Here is a 15,678-nt window from a genome sequence, read left to right as displayed (position 1 = left end):
GAGAGAGAGAGAGGTTATGCATTTTTTCTGACAGGATAAAGAGTTGTTGATGATTAATTTTTGTTTTAATTTGTATTTATTTTTTGCCAAATCCAGAGAGAGAGAGAGAGAGAGAGAGAGAGAGAGAGAGAGAGAGAGAGAGAGAGAGAGTGTGTGTGTCAGCGAGCGAGAGGTGGTTAGTGTATTGATTCTTTGTTGTGAGAAAGACTTTTGGTATAAATGAGATTGTTTGTTTATGTTTCAGCTAGGTTAGGACATTGCTGATTGTCTTGGGTGAATGTTCTTTTGATTTGACTGCAGCTAGAGGCAGTTGTGTGGTTTGAGTGCTGGATTACTATTTTATATTATTTTTCAATCAGCGTGGGAGTGTTTTGTTTATTTTGACAGTAAGTACATTTTATTTATGTTTGCTAGGGGTGATTCTGAATATTAGAAATCGTTTATTATTTATCTTTGGTTATAGAGCGATAATTTAGTTAGCTAGGTGTGTTCGTAAGTGTTTTTCTTTTTTCCATTTACAGGCCGTAATTCCTCCTTTGGAAAACACATTTTTGAATGCTGATATATAGTTGCTGACCTGACCTGGAATTTATTGTATTTTGACTGCTCTTTTGGACTGCTAAACCGTTGATGACCTGGCCTGTTTATTAAGATTTCGATTGATGATGATGATGATGATGATGATGATGATGATGAGGATGATGATAACTTCGACCCTAATCAGGGAGGCAGCTGTGGCAAATTTCCACAGAGTTTGATCTGTTAATTACAGAGCTGTGGTAGTGTGCCGTAATTGACAGTTCGGCTTCTGTGGACGAGTGTTGGTGTCACAATATTTATAAACACAAACCTCTTGGTGTTGGTGTGCGCGTAATTTTAAGTTTTTTTAGGGGTTTTGGGGGTTTATTTGAATGGTGTTACCTCTTTTTGTATATTCAGTGTTAATTTTATAATTAGTAATAAGTGTGATTTATTTGGTTGTGTTTAGTTTTAAGAAATATAGTGTTAAGATTATTTTATTTTATTTTTTTTCTTTTCTTTTTTTTTCTCCTAAGAGTCTGGTTTACACAACGGAAGGGGAAAGTTTGTTTTGTTGAGACAATTTTCATTAGGTGTGATTCAGGGTGTGGGGCTGTTTTTTTTATTTTTTTTTAAACATCCCGCCACAAAGTGATAAAGTAGATTGTATTTTATAAAGGTTATTGCGAATAATAAAAACAACGGGTAGAGAGAGATAGAGTGAAGTTGAGAATTGCTAATATTGTCGATGGCTGTGCATTAATGGCTATTTAAATGCAACAAGGATTTAGCATATGCAGATGAGGATACTCCCTTTGGGTTAGTTCCATCCTGGTTTTAACCAGTGGATACTGAATCCATTAATGGGGATGTAACTAAATGTATATTAGAGCCTATTAAAGTTAATAGGTTTTATACTTTATTATTATTATTATTGTTAATATTATTATTATTATTATTATTATTATTATTATTATTATTATTATTATTATTATTAGCCAAACTACGATCCTATTTTGAAAAGCAGGATGCTATGAGCCCAAGGGCTTCAACAAGGAAAAATAGCCCAGTGAAGAAAGGAAATAAGGAAATAAATAAACTATATGAGACGTAATGAATCAAGAATGTAACATATCTTAAGGTCATTAACCACATTAAGATAGATCTGCCATATATAAACTAGCAAATGATGTTACTATCTTTACATCAATTCCATCTCTAGATTTTTATATTAGTGGTTACTTAATTCCTTTTTTGGGGATCTAGTTAGAGTTAGAGTTGAACTTTCACAAACTCAAAGTATGATTGTAAGTAGGTCAGGAACAGGGCTTCCTCAACATCCAGATTTTTTCATTAATGGCGTCTCTTTAACTAGGTTACTGTCATTAAAAATTCTAGAATTTCCAAAGTTGTGTATAAACTTTCAATGATCTCTGAGAGAGTTACAAGGAGTTACAAGGATTTTGGATGTCTCAAACACTTTTTAGTCCATCTACAGAGACTTCATTTGCTCTTGAGTAAAGCGATTTAGTTTAAACGTTTATTGAGCTTTTGTGATCTTGTCTAACTTAATTTTTAAATTCGTTTACGTTGTTACTGTTCAAAACATCCGCTGGAAGTGTGTTCCATGTATTTGCTCATTTTTATGTATAGAAATTACCACATTAGATGGAGTTGTACCTTTTCAATTCCAGTTTGTAGAAAGAGAGAGAGAGAGAGAGAGAGAGAGAGAGAGAGAGAGAGAGAGAGAGAGAGAGAGAGAGAGAGAGAGAGAGAGAGAGAGAGAGAGAAATTAACAAATAAACTGATTCCACAGAAAAGTTACGTCAAAAATGGCAGTTTGAAAGTGGCTACTTCTCTTAAAAGGACACCAACTTATATCAAAAGTTCTTTTATTACATCCTACATTTCTGTGTCCTTCTTGCCCCGAGCGATTCAGATACCGTTCTTTACTGTAAATGTCATAGGGGATTTGAATTGGTGTAGATATGGGAAAAAAGATGAAGAGTGATGTCAATTATCTTCTTTATTTCTTATCGCTAATCATTTGACCTATATAAGTTGCCTAATAAAAATACAATTAAAAATCTCATATAAAATTATGGGTTTAAATATTTGCCTTTATGGAACTGTATTGTAAAAGAAAACAACACTGATAATAATAATAATAATAATAATAATAATAATAATAATAATAATAATAATAATAATAATAATAATAATAATAATTATGATGATAATAATAAAATGATAATAATAATAATAATAATAATAATAATAATAATAATAATAATAATAATAATAATAATAATAATAATGATATTGATGATGATGATAATAAAAATAATATTGATGATGATGATGATAACAATAATAATAATAATAATGATAATAATCATAATAAAAATATTAATCTTATTGATCTTAATGATACATATGAAACATATCTCATTGTTAAGAAACGAAAAAAAAAAAGATGATCTCTCTAATTCCAGTTTTTTTTTCGTCTATGGAAACATTTTGTAAAAGTGAAACGTAAAAATGAAAAATAATCCAAAATTGATAGGAAGTCATCCCAGAAAACTTTTAAATAAAACATCCTTCCATAACGACAGAAGACGATCTGTCTAAATCTCTAACCAATAGATTACTCATCCCCCCCCCAAAAAAAAAAAAAAAACATTAAACACGTCCCATATATGTCTGGTTCCTCCTTTTCATCTGATCAGCTTTTAAATGTGTGTGTGTGTGTCTACATACACACATTTATATACAAATAAATATATGCAAACGCATTTATTTATTTATTTATTATTATTATTATTATTATTATTATTATTATTATTATTATTATTATTATTATTATTATTATTATTGTGAGCATAACAAAAAAATTAATTACTGACAGAAAATTAGAACACAAACAGACACCTTTCAAAAAGTATTTCTCAAAAGGTACCCTAAGGCCTACTCACATACAAAATCTGAAGGAACCTCTCTCTGGCTTCAAAGATATCCTAAAAGATTGGGAAAATAATCGTGTTCATATTGTTTATATTTATTTTTTACAAAACAAAAAGTTTTCATCTCTTCCACTCTACAGCTTAACCTTTCTTGGAATGTACTCGGGTGATGTAATGCTTCACGGACACGCACATGCACGCACACATACACACTTACACACACATACACACACACACACACACACACATATATATATATATATATATATATATATATATATATATATATATATATATATATATATATATATATAAATTTATATATATATATATATATATATATATATATATATATATATATATATATATATATATATATATATATATATATATATATATACATATATATATATATATACATATATATATATATATATATATATATATATATATATATATATATATATATATATATATATATATATATAATGAACATGATAGATAATAGATAGACATTGAGAATAACTGAATAACAAATGAAGCAGGGGAAGGAAAAGAAGACGATAGATCGACGAACTAAGGAGATTTGCTTGCATAGACTAGCATTGAAAGACCATAAAAAGGAAGCGTGTTGACGGACATGTTTGAGGCCTATGTCGTGCATTAGACTAGCTACGGCTGATGATAATGATAATGATGATGATACATATACATATATAGGTACACATATATACATATGCATACATGGTAACGAGTCACAAATACCTCTTAATATGGAATATCTTTGCTTCGAGATCAGAGACCTAATGGGGAATTAACTTTATGATATTAGCTTCTGGTCGGCCATGGATTTGAACTCGGACCCAGGTGATTGAGGCTGGTGGTCTCTGATCCCTAGGCAGAGATGATTCGATATTAAGAGGTATTTCGGGATTATATGAATATATGTATAAACACGTTTAAATGTGCAAAATCATTATTATGCATACATTTGTATAACCTAAATATATATATATATATATATATATATATATATATATATATATATATATATATATATATATATATATATATATATATATATATATATATACATGAACCTCTCGCTGGAGAGGCGAATCAACAAAATGTCGTTGGTTTTTATGTTCTCAATTGTGTCACTGTTTCGCAGGAGACCATTGCAACCGCTGTTTGCTGCTCGTTCTCTCGACACATCATTCCCGGCAGATTGCAACACAGTAAAGGGCATGTTGTTCACCATTCAATTGTAACACCTACATTTTTTTAACCTTCAAACTTTTCACAATGCTTCGTTCTAAGAGATAGGAGACTATTTTTCTCAAAATTTTTATTGAATTAGGAACATTTATTTGCTGGTGGGATACCTTAAACTCTGTGAAAGGGTTTGCGTAGTGCCATGATCAGCAAAGATGCACTAGTCAGGGATACTTATACCAGGTTGGTTTGCCGTGAGCGATCAAACGAAAATCTCCTATGATCACCAATCCGCAGTGGCCAGCGTGGTAATGAAAACTGGCCAAACCCTAGACATGAATAAAGACATGTCTGAAGCATTTGCCCTGCAGTGGATTGGAAACTGCTGTATTTGTTGTCTTTGTTTTATTAGTAAAACTTTTTAATAAAAGCATTAAGGTTCAAAGTTTAGATTAAAAGTGTTGGTAGTGAGAGCTTCTGATAATGGAGCTGCTGATTGGTTGGTGTAAACATTCCTAGGATTGATACCAGACACCGCTAATTTGGAAGGACCAGAAATGTTATGGTAGTTAGTGGCCTGTTGTGGACCTTTGTACTCGAATGATCATTGGAGATTGATTTGAATATCTCTCTCTCTCTCTCTCTCTCTCTCTCTCTCTCTCTCTCTCTCTCTCTCTCTCTCTCTCTCTCTCGATTCCAGTTTCCTGTCCACAGAAATTACAATCCTGGGAGTGACAGAAAAAATTGCGACGGTGACATTCGTGAAATTCTGCTTCTGTTTAAAGCTGTGTTTTTCAAATGGCTGGATTTCCTAACACAATTCAAGAACGATTAATACTAATAATAATTGTAATAATTTCAGTAATAATAACAATTTTATTAATTTCAATTTCCATTATTGTATTTTCATATTTTTTCATTACATCTGAGAAAAAATTATATTTTTATGGAGAAAATCTTTATAAACTTTTCTTAATATGTGGAACAGATTTTTCTTGATTTTATTCGTTTCTAAATAGCTAGTTAGTATCGTTAATCCTTTCCTTAACGTTTCAGATTCAAACAGACTTAATTTGCAAATTATGGTAGTAGGTTGGCCCGGGCACTAGCCACCCGTTGAGATACTACCGCTAGAGACTTGTGGGGTCCTTTGACTGGTCAGACAGTACTACATTGGATCCTTCTCTCTGGTTACGGTTCACTTTCCCTCTGCCCACACATACACCGAATAGTCTGGCATATTTTCTTACAGATTCTCCTGTGTCCTCATACACCTTATAACACTGAGATTACCAAAGAATTCTTCTTCACCATAGGGGTTAACTACTGCACTGTAATTGTTCAGTGGCTACTTTCCTGTTGGTAAGGGTAGAAGAGACTCTTTAGCTATGGTAAGCAGTTCTCCTAGGAGAAAGACACTCCAAAATCAAACCATTGTTCTCTAGTCTTGGGTAGAGCCATAGCCTCTGTACCATGGTCTTCCACTATCTTGGGTTAGAGTCTCTTACTTGAGGGTACACTCATGCACACTATTCTATCTAATTTCTCTTCCTCGTGTTTTGTTAAAGTTTATATAGTTTACATAGGAGATATTTATTTTATTCATAAAATATTTTATTTTTCCTTGTTTCTTTTCCTCACTGGGCTAATTTCCCTGTTGGGGCCCATGGGCTTATAGCATTTTGCTTTTCCAACTAAGGTTGTAGCTTAATAATAATAATGATAATGATAATAATAATAATAATAATAGTAATAATAATAATAATAATAATAATAATAATAATAATTAAATAATGTATCTATTGATACAGAATTGTTAATTGTGATGTATCAGTATTTGCTAAAGTAACCATTGATGACGTATTGGGATTTATCTTTGATACCTTATAGAGTAGACAATTGAATTTACCATTTTCAAATAGCACTGTAATAAAGTTAATTGTAATGTGTTAAAAGATTGAATGGGAATTTTTATACAAATCATATTGTATGGGAAACCCTTATCTATAGTCTCAATGGGTAACTCTTTATCTGCAGCATCCCTATTGACAGGTCAATTATAAAAAAAGAAAGAACCAAAGATAGGGAATAAAATTTAGAAAAAGCTTTTCATATCTTAAGGAAAAAGATCATAACACGCCCCAAAAATTTAGATCATGGATTCTATCCATAAAAATATAATTTTTCTAACCGTGACAAAATAGGAAAAGGAAATAAAAAAAAGAAATATCATCAGTTTAATGGTTCCAGGAAAGAAGAAATCAGTTAATCAATTAAATTTCTTGGAATTTCTTGGAAATCCAGCAATTTCAAAAACATGGCTTTGAACAGAAGCAGAGTTCCGAGAATGTCAATGTTGTAATTTTCTCTGTCACTGCCAGGATGGTAATTTCAGTGGACAGGAAAACTAGAATAAATTGAGCGAGAGAGAGAGAGAGAGAGAGAGAGAGAGAGAGAGAGAGAGAGAGAGAGAGAGAGAGAGAGAGAGATCGGAACAGTATCTAAAAGACCGACAAATGAATGAAATGAGAAGGGTTAATCGAATACAGTTTTTCTCCTTCTTCTGGCAATCATCATTAAAACAGAGCTTCATTAGGAATCTTCGTTTTAGGTAAAAGGATTCTATTTTCCATCTCTCAATAAACGTATCAAGAGACTTAGTAGCTCTGAGAGATAAACTTCATTCGAGTAAAAACACTTCTCAATTCTCAAAAATGAACGATGTTGAAATTTACTCTCTCTCTCTCTCTCTCTCTCTCTCTCTCTCTCTCTCTCTCTCTCTCTCTCTCTCTCTCTCTCTCTCTCTCTCTCTCCCCAGCCTTTCTTCGGTTGATCTGGTTTCCACTATAATGAATCTCAGACCTGAGATTTTTCAAGGTTGGACCCAGAGTGCTCGTTATCACAGGACTTTCATCACAAGTTGGAGAAATGAAAAGTCTTCGAGCATTTATGGAAGGACAATTTTCTTTCATAGAAAGATACTGCAGCAAATATCTTATTTGCTACTGGGTTTGGAGAGAGCCTTACCTTATTGCCTTATTTTTTGTTTGGGTTCACCCAGGTACCTCAGTTTAAGGCACCTCGTATATCCACCAGAGAGGTGCTAATGCATCTTCTGGTGTATTTTGCATCTTCCAGTCATGGATGGTCTGGGATGCATCTTAGGTATTTATCGAGCTGATTTTTAAACGCATCTACGCTCACTCCTGATATGTTTCTTAGATGAGCTGGCAGCACATTAAATAGTCGCTGCATTATCGATGCTGGTGCGTAGTGGATTAATGTCCTGTGCGCCTTTCTCAGTTTACCTGGAATGCTTTTTGGCACTATTAATCTACCTCGGCTTGCTCTTTCTGATACTTTAAGCTCCATGATGTTTTCAGCAATTCCTTCTATTTGCTTCCATGATTGTATTATCATGTAGCGTTCTCTTCTCCTTTCTAGACTGTATAGTTTTAAAAATTGCAGTCTTTCCCAGTAATCAAGGTCCTTAACTTCTTCTATTCTAGCAGTATAGGACCTTTGTACACTCTATTTGCGCAATATCCTTTTGGTAGTGTGGGTACCATATCACATTGCAGTACTCGAGTGTACTACGCACATAAGTTTTGTAAAGCATAATCATGTGTTCAGCTTTTCTTGTTTTAAAGTGTCTGAATAACATTCCCATTTTTGCTTTACATTTAGCCAACAGTGTTGCTATTTGGTCGTTGCATAACATATTCCTATTTAAAATTACACCAAGGTCTTTAATTGCTTCCTTGTTTGTGATTGTCTCATTATTAGGTCCCTTGTATGCATATACCATTCCTTATCTGTTTCCATAATTTATTGATTCGAATTTATCGTAGTTAAATACCATCCTATTTATCTCCGCCCATTCATATATTTTGTTTAGATCTCTTTGTAGTGAGTTCCTATCTTCATCACAAGTAATTTCTCTACTTATTCTTGTGTCATCGGCGAAACTTCTCACTACGGAGTTTTCAACATCACAGTCTATGTCTGAGATCATAATAACAAATAGCAGTGCAGCTAATACCGTACCTTGGGGCACACCAGATATTACCTGGGCTTCATCTGATTTCTCGTCATTTGCAACCACTATCTGTTTTCTGTTTTGCAGGAATTCTTTTACCCATTTTCCTATCTTTCCCACAATATTATGCTTTCTCATTTTTTTCTCCAATATGTTATGGTCTACCTTGTCAAAGGCTTTTGCAAAATCTAGATATATCACATCTGTGTCTTTTTTATTTATCATATTATTGTATATGTTTTCATAGTGAGCTATCAGTTGGGTCTGTGTACTTTTTCCAGGTACGAAACCGTGTTGACTCATATTAAACAAATTATTTTTGACCAAATGGTTCATTATTTTCTTTTTTATTACCCTCTCATACACTTTCATAATATGTGATGTTAGACTAACAGGTCTATAATTTCTTGCCTCTAGTCTTGATCCACTTTTGAAGATAGGGGTTATATAAGCTAATTTATGTTTAACATATATCTCGCTCATATCTATACTCTGTCTTAGCAGTATTGCAAGTGGCTTTGCGATAGTGTTTGCAGTTTTTTTTTAACAAAATCGCTGGAACTCCATCTGGTCCGGCTGCCGATCCATTTTTAATTTCGTTTATAGCCGTAACAATATCTGCTTCATTAATATCTATATCCGTTAGATATTCAACATTTTCTTTTCTCATTTCTGTTTCATTATTCTCATTCGCAATTCTTGGCGTGAACTCACTCTTATATTTTTCTGCTAATATGTTGCACATTTCCTTTTTTTCATTCGTTAGCCGTCCTTCAATTCTTAGAGGGCCTATTTCTATTCTCCTTTTATTCATCTTTTTTGCATAAGAGTAAAGTACTTTGGGGTTTCATTTTATATTTTGAAGTGTCCTTTCTTCTAAGTCCCTTTTTTCATTTTCTTTCGACTGTATAATCTTTTGTTCTGCATTTTCTATCTTACATTTTATTTCACTCATTTTCCACACATTTTTTTCTTTTGCAAGATTTTTCTTCCACTTTTTAATTTTCTGAAATAAGATCCTTCTGTCTCTTGGTATGCACGTCTTTTGTTTATTGTTTTTTTTCGGTACATATTTTTCAACAATTTTCGCCAGTATTTTGTACAGTATATCCGTATTTACCTGTATATTATCACTTATAAATACATTTTTCCATTCTTTATTCAGTTCTTCATTTATTTCTGACCATTTTATATTCTTACTGTAAAAGTTATATTTTCCATATCCTTCCCAAAGTTTTGTGCTTTTTTTAATTCTGTGATCACTTGCTTTGGAATGAACTATCAATTCTATTACATTGTGGTCTGAAATTCCCGTGTTATACACTATTATTTCTTTAACATAATTCACCTCATTCATAAATACTAGATATAGGACATTTTCCTTTCTTGTTGGAATGTTGTTTATTTGTTGCATATTATGTTCTAATAGCATATCTTGAAGCTTTTCAAATTGCCTCTTATCTTCTGCGCTACTATTACTATCTTTTTTATATGTATACATACAACCACTTTTTCTATCCGTTCTTTCCAATCCACGAAAGGAAAGTTAAAATCTCCGGATAGGAGTATATTCCAGTCTTTATGGTTTCTACATATATCATCTATTTTTTCTATTATTATGTCTAACTCCTTAGTGTTTGGGGGTCTGTAAACTACAATATTCATTAGTTTTTCAAATTCAAATTCTACCGCAATCAATTCACATTGTGTTGCTGTATTTTTCACATACTTTTCCTTGATTTATGTCTCTTCCATATATTGCGGTTCCCCCTTGATTCCTATTTTTTCTGTCTGATCTATAAGTTTGGAAACCCTTTATCTGGTCATCATTGCCAGTCTCTTGGGAATACCATGTTTCACTTATATTTAATATATCTATTTTTTCAATTTGGGTTAGTTCTTTTAAGAACTCTATTTTCTTTTTAGAGTTACTCGTGACTAAACCCTGTGCATTCATTACTAATATGGTTTGTGTTTCAGCCCCATTTTTTAATATTGGTAATAATATGGATTCTCCCATGCTTCCTTCCTGTTCTGATATGATGTTCTTTTCTTCATTTCCCGGAATTCTGCCATTAAAAAATCCAACTTTTTTATTATATTTGCTCTTTCGCCTTCATATTTATTTGTGTGTGTATACCTGCAACTGTCCCCATATCTGCACCAACCCCTGGCATTATAGATGCATTCTTTGTAGTTGGGCTCTAAATATGCAGGTTTGGGTTGAAAGGCCTCATATCTTGGGGCTCTTGGTTCAAAACGCGATATATACACGGCCTGCTTTTTTGTTTCTTCTTTTGTTTCTTTTTTGCTTTCATTTTTCTTTTCAGTTTGCTGAGTTTTCTTACTTTCATTCATGGTTTCAGGATGCATATATCGAAATTTTTTGTTGTAAATGCATCCTTTTCCTTCTTTTAGGTTTTTGCATATTTTTGGATGGAGATCTCTGCATTCGTCTCCATATCCGTCTAAATACGCACATTTACCATATATTTCATAATTATGGCATATCTTTGGATGCTTGTAGTAGAATCTTTCGCCAAATCTGCAATTCCCTCTTTTCAGCATATTGCAGACTATATCCTTCTTTTCTATTTTTTCTTGTTCTTGCTCTTCTCTAAAATTATGTAGGTCCGGGTAGAGTCTCTTGGGTCTATTATTTGTTTCCATCTGGTAATTTATTTCTTAATAAGTATGTTGTTGGATGGCATCATAGGTTATATCAATGATTTCTTCTGCATCCTTACACATATCCTGTTCATTGTTCTCTTCTTCTTCTTTTTCTTCTTCTTCTTCTTCTGTTTCTTCTTCTTCCTCTTCTTTATCTTCAACTATTTGCAGATTTAGTCTCGACTTAATTATATTTTCTATCCAGACTAAGCATGTTGAGCAGAATACCTTTGTGTCTTTATTTTCTATTTTTTGCTGTATTTCAGCACATGTGGGATGTGTTGGGACATGACAGGCATCACATTTTCTAATCAATTGTTGAGGATTATTAATGGAATACCATATCTTACATGTATTACACCATTTTGGCATTCTTTTTCCCATTGCATCAATCAGCATATTCACCATATTGGACCTCTTATTGTTCTTTGATGGAATGTGTTGATTGATGTAGACTTTCTTTATAAGTCTCTTTAACACTTGGATTTTCTTTGGAATTTCTTCTATTATTTTTCTGATGTTTTCCGCAGATTTGCTCCAGTTTATTGGATCATATTGTTTCAATATGTCTACGAATATTTTTCCGTCACATTGGTTGACGTTACTAGTGACCTCTGTTATCAGACGGTCGAGCTCCTGTTTCGCCAACTCATGGAATTTATTTTTGCTGAGTCTAGCGATGTCTCTCCAAGCCTTGCCCGTGTTGTACATAGCCATCTTGATTAGATTTTTAGTAATTCACAAGATAACTATTCTATGCCGACGTTTTATCCCACTTCTCCGACCTCAAACTAATCACTGACTATTCACGAAAACTTGTAGCTATATTGCACTCGATAGCCTTTTGTTATCCGCGTTAAATAATGATATTTATAGGGTCGCAAAAGTGTAATCACTCACCGGCACACAGATACAAAACTCAGAGAGAGAGAGAGAGAGAGAGAGAGAGAGAGAGAGAGAGAGAGAGAGAGAGAAGCAGTAATGCCTTAGTACAGGACAGTTAGGATTGCCAACGTATTTAATAAGCCCATTAATGGTTGAGTGTAATCTGATAAGATTCTCGAAGCAATTTACGCACTTCACCTAAGCTTTGCCGGAAAGCTTCGCTTTTCTTCTTCTTCTTCTTCTTCTTCTTCTTCTTCTTCTTCTTCTTCTTCTTCTTCTTCTTCTTCTTGTCATGAAAACTAGACGTCTTTGAGAATCTCACTTTTATTGGTGTCCTAAGACCAATTTCAATTGTCTATTGGAAATATCCCTGCTTAGTTACCTGATGAGCTGGATTTCGAGACAAATTTCTTGTAGTGTCTGCAACCTCACCATCATTGTGAGCTAAGGATGGAGTATTTAGGGGAGTCATCAGCAGCCATTGCCAGGCCAACTATAGTCTAGCCTGGGTGGAGAGAGGGCTTGGGTGCTGATCGTATGTACAGTCTATAAGGTCAGTCTCTAGGGCATTCTTCTTCCAGGGCGTTGTCACTGTCCCGTGCCTCTGCCATTCATGAGTGGACTTTAAACGTATTATAACTAATTCATTTAAATTTTTTTTTTTTTTTTTAGAATTCCATACCTTTGGTGCTTATTATTAAGGTATTTCCATAGATTTGGCGCTTTTAGTATCTTTCCTATGAAAAACCTATTTATGCATTTATCAAGGCCTTATAAAAAAGGCTTAGTTTTTCCAAATAGTTTTAGAAGTTCTGACTTTTAGACTTTCTTGCAATACTAATAATATTGATTTCCTGTTGAAATCTACTTTTATTAGGCAGATATTTTAGGTAATTTTTCCTGATTGTATAACATTACTGTATTCCAACAGATACACATTACAAATTTGCATTAACATAAACTCATCTTAAAATACTATTATTTTTTCTACGAATATCGATTGTCTGTGATATGAATATTAGTGAATTATGAGTTTATTTGTGATAAGAAATTCTTTGGAATATTTGTATGAGTTTTATACGATTTTGTATTGAGCCCTATCATCATCATCATCATCATCAATATCTCTCTCTCTCTCTCTCTCTCTCTCTCTCTCTCTCTCTCTCTCTCTCTCTCTCTCTCTCTCTCTCTCGTCCAATATTCGAAATACTTAGTAAAAGTACACATTCAAGTTTCCATAGGTCAATATATATATATATATATATATATATATATATATATATATATATATATATATATATATATATATATATATATATATATATATATATATGTGTATATATATATATATATATATATATATATATATATATATATATATATATATATATATATATATATATATATATATATATATATATATATATACACATATATCATATACTGTATATGTATATATAGGTATGTATATATATATATATATATATATATATATATATATATATATATATATATATATATATATATATATATATATATATATATATATATATATATATATATATATATATATATATATATATATATATATATATATATATATATATATATATATATATATATATATATATATATATATATATATATATATATATATATATATATATATATATATATATATATATATATATATATATATATATATATATATATATATATATATATATATATATATATATATATATATATATATATATATATATATATATATATATATATATATATATAGGGCCACGACCATCACCGACAGCGAGGGCATCCTGGCCAGGTGGTGGTCTCACTTTGAGAACCTCCTCAATGACCAAGCAGACACCCCAGACGATCTCCTGCGAATGACCCTGCAGCATCCCGTCCGTCACTGGATGGCACTACCACCCTCCATCCAACAAGGCCCTGCAGCGCATGAAGCCCGGCAAAGCCCCATGGCCAGACAACATCCCGTTGGAGCTCCTCACTCACGGTGGTCCTGGTTTGAGGAACTGTTTGATGCTCCTTATACTTAAAATATGGGAGACCAAGACCGTCCCCAGTGAATTCCGCGATGCAAACATCGTTACCATCTTCAAGAAGGGAGACAGGGAGAACTGTAACAACTACCGGGGAATATTACTACTAAGCATCGCGAGTAAGATTTTCGCTCGGATTCTCCTTGACCGCCTCCTTATTCTCGCAGAAGACGTCCTGCTATAGTCCCAGTGCGGGTTTCAACCTTCCCGCGGGACAATAGACATGATCTTCTGTGCGCGACAACTACAAGAGAAGAGCCTCGAACAACAACAGCCCATAATGTTCATCTTCTGGGATTTGAAAAAGGCCTTCGACAAAGTACCTCGACCTGCCATATGGGCTGTCCTCAAAAGATATGGCTGCCCACCCAATTTTGTCAAGCTGGTGCGTGCCCTCCATGACAGAATGGTTGGGAGAGTTTGCCATCAGAACTCTCTTTCAGACCCATTCCCCATCAACGGCGGCCTGAAGCAGGGCTGTGTTCTGGCCCTAACGTGTTTCTCGCTATACACTGCAGCAATGCTCAACGAGATTCCCCCAGACACACCCTCAGTCGACCAACGTTTCTGCATGGATGGAGGCACTTTCAACCTCGCTAGACTCCGCGCCAGAACCAAGATCACCTTGTGTGCAGTGCGAGATCTGCAGTATGCTGACGACAAGGCCACCCCAGGTCAGACGGCAGAGGACCTGCAGTCGTTAGCTGATGCCTACGAACGTTTTGGGATGCAAGTCAACACAGATAAAACTAAGACCGTCGTCCAACTTTCACCAAGACTGATGCTCCCAAACGTCAATACCACAGTGAATGACCAACCGTTAGAACAGGTGGACCAGTTCTCCTACCTAGGGAGCATCCTAACATCAGCTCCCAGAAGCAAAAAGGACGTGGAGAACAGGATCAGGGCAGCCCACTCCGCCTTTGGCCGACTCAACTGCCGCGTATTTAACAACCACGCACTGACAATGAACATCAAAATAATGGTGTTCAGGGCAGTAGTCCTCTCCACGCTCCTGTATGCATGTGAAACATGGACGCTATATAGAAACGATATTAAAAACCTAGAACGCTTCCAACAAATGAAACTGAGGCAGATCTTGAAAATCCCCTATGAGAGCCACACCACCAACATTGAAGTCTTTAAACGTGCCTCGCTGACCAGCGTGGAGGCCACCATCATCCACTACCGCCTCCGCTTGATAGGACACGAGCATAGGATGGATCCATCTAGGCTCCCAAAGAAAATATTCTAAGGAGAACTGACCCAGGGCACCAGACCACGAGGAGCCCCGAAAATGCGCTTTAAAGATAAACTAAAG

Source organism: Palaemon carinicauda, chromosome 32, assembly GCF_036898095.1.
Source record: "Palaemon carinicauda isolate YSFRI2023 chromosome 32, ASM3689809v2, whole genome shotgun sequence".
In the NCBI taxonomy this organism is placed as follows: domain Eukaryota; kingdom Metazoa; phylum Arthropoda; class Malacostraca; order Decapoda; family Palaemonidae; genus Palaemon; species Palaemon carinicauda.
The sequence above is the reverse complement of the archived record's forward strand: the minus strand, read 5'-3'. Positions refer to the sequence as shown.